Source organism: Taudactylus pleione, unplaced genomic scaffold, assembly GCF_031769625.1.
Source record: "Taudactylus pleione unplaced genomic scaffold, aTauple2 ptg000545l, whole genome shotgun sequence".
In the NCBI taxonomy this organism is placed as follows: domain Eukaryota; kingdom Metazoa; phylum Chordata; class Amphibia; order Anura; family Myobatrachidae; genus Taudactylus; species Taudactylus pleione.
This window is the reverse complement of record NW_028284947.1, coordinates 6,111,202-6,113,941: the sequence shown is the minus strand read 5'-3', so window position 1 is coordinate 6,113,941 and position 2,740 is coordinate 6,111,202. Positions and strand designations below refer to the sequence as shown.

At 43.6% G+C, this 2,740-nt stretch overlaps 1 pseudogene; it reads left to right on the top strand.

The window, feature by feature from the left end:
- Window positions 1–376: 376 nt before the first annotated feature.
- LOC148500839 (uncharacterized) lies at window positions 377–1,723 on the top strand (annotated as a pseudogene).
- The last annotated feature ends 1,017 nt before the right edge of the window (window positions 1,724–2,740 follow it).

Sequence of the window (2,740 nt, the reverse complement as noted above, 5' to 3'; positions counted from 1 at the left end):
TCGGAACGAGCGTACTGTCGCTAGCGAGTGGCTCTGAATGAGGACCTTAGTTCAAACTGCCATTGTTCCCACTGTCCACTTAACAATATCAGATATGTGAACAAGCGGAACAGAGCATTAAATGCAATATTTCAGATTTAAGGTTTAAGTCTTACAATGTGTCTTTCTTGGGAATTCTTGAGCACCATGCCTGCTTGCTGTGTGGATTTTTTTTCATCCCAGAAGGGGACCAGGAAGCATGCTTTCCAAAAAGAAATAAACAATTGATTTAAATAATCCTTTGGATTATCTTCTGTAAAGGCATTTCCCAACCTAGTTAGTGGCCTTCAAATTGAAGCTATAGAAGCGGTGGCCGTGCTGACACAGCTGGTTTACTATGTGTGGCAGCTCCAGAGAAAGCGGTGCGGAGGTCTATCAAGAAAGTGAGAAAATGGAAAAACCATTTTATGTGGATCCCGCTAACCCTGTTGTGTCACCACAGAACCATGAATGTTACAGACCATTGGGATTATTTGAAAAATTTGTGGTGGAAACTCCATTTAACACCTTGTCTGATCCTAATCCCGATGTACAGTTTATCTCTGTGCTGAAATCTCCTCATGTGAAATGGCAGACAGAGCATTTACTGGATAACCATATTTCTAAAAATGTGAATGCACTTACTCTGAACAATACCTCAATGTTTGAGAAGATACACTGGATGATGAACAGAGTCTCTCCTGTTAAAACTAAGAAAGAAGACCAAACTTGCCAGCTGTTAGGATACTGGAATGCAGATTCCAAAGAGTACAGATACTGGATGAGCTGGAGAGTTGTTCTGACCAGATGGGTCAGGGAGAGCACATTCTCATCCAGGATGATGATGGTGATATAATACATGAAGAGAATGGAGAACAATCTCAGACACACTTAACCACTATGCTTGATACAAAAAGGACAAGAGACCTGTTGGTGAGTAAAGAATCCCTAAACGTATCACAGCCCATGGGAATGTCAAAAAAGAAAAAGTGTAAAAGAATGAAGACTCTCTCCTCCCTGATGCTGGCTTCAGGCAAGTCACCTAAAGAGATTCGGACCACCACAGTAGAGACACTATATGAAGTTCTGTTGAAGAGAGTTTAGGAGATAAAAATCTTTATGTGCATCTGGAAACATTGAAAAAAATTGGCAAGGAATGCAGAGAATGAAATTTATAACTTGTAAATACTGGTGTGAGGTACAAAAATAACTACAGAAGTCTCCTCTTCACTGTGTGGTACTAGGGGAGATAACCCCACAATATCTTGTTCAGTAGAGCCCAACAGTAATGGCTGGACTGGAGCTGACAAATTGGAGAAACCAAGAGAGACAGGATACTCTGGAGATCATTTAGAAAGCAGAAAAAGAGCTCCACCACAAGCGGCAGATGATTAAACTCACACACAAAGGTTTAATAGAAATAGATACAACACCAGATAAGATGTTTACCCTGGGTGATCTGTCTGATTAATCATGGTGCCCCCAAGATTGTGCAAACTCTGCCAAAAAATAGACTAACACCACGGCTAAACATAAGAGTCACCTTCTGGATGTGAATTGTCTTATTTGCATGAGGAAAACCCAACCCTCAGATGAGATGGATCTCAGCCAGTGGACACCATTGAAATCACCATTAAAATTTTTTATTTTGGCAGCACCCCTTGACAGACAGCAGCACAGCACCCCTGCGCAGCTACACCAATGACAGTGACAGCCAGGTGTGGCTATCATGCACACAAAAACATTGTTGGTTTTATTTAAATTTTTTGGCAGCAGCCCTTGACAGACAGCAGCACAGCACCCCTGCGCAGCTACGCCGATGACAGAGATAGCCAGGTGTGGCTATCATGCACACAAAAATAATTTGGTTTTATTGTTATTTTTTGGGCAGCAGCCCTTGATAGACAGGAGCACAGCACCCCTGCGCACCTATGCCAATGACAGGTGTGGCTAATACACACCCCAAAAAATATTGTATTTTTATTTTTGGGCCAGCAGCCCCTTGACAGACAGCAGCACAGCACCCCTGCGCAGCTAGCCCGATGACAGTGACAGCCAAGTGTGGCTATCATGCACACAAAAAATTGTTGCTTTTATATTTATTTTTTGGGCAGCAGTCCTTGACTGACAGGAGAACAGCACCACTGCGCACCTTGGCCGATGACAGTGACAGCCAGGTGTGGCTAACACGCACACTATTTTTTTGGGGGGGGAGCCAGCAGCCCTTGACAGACGGCAGCACAGCACCCCTGCGCAGCTACGCCGATGACAGTGACAGCCAGGTGTGGCTATCACGCACACACAAAAAAATTGTCGGTTTTATTTATATTTTTTGGGCAGCAGCCCTTGACAGACAGGAGCACAGCACCCTTGTGCACCTACACCGATGACAGGTGTGGCTAACACGCACACAAACAAAATTGTTTATTTATTTTTTGGGCAGCAGCCCTTTGACAGTGTGATTTGTGTATGTTTATTAATGGCTAGTGTGTTGTAAGGGTTAATTTTAAATAAAAAATTTATGTGAGGTCCCCCCCTAAAACAGAACCAGCCCCTGACTTTTCATAGCCAGGCTTGGTTGTCTAAGTACAGGGAAAAAAATGCGTAGGGTTCCACTGTACTTAGTACAACCAGCACTGGGCTCTGGGAACCAGTCCTTGTTCTGGAATTACAAGGGAAAAAAATGCGTAGGGTCCCCTTGTAATTCCCAGAACCAGCACTG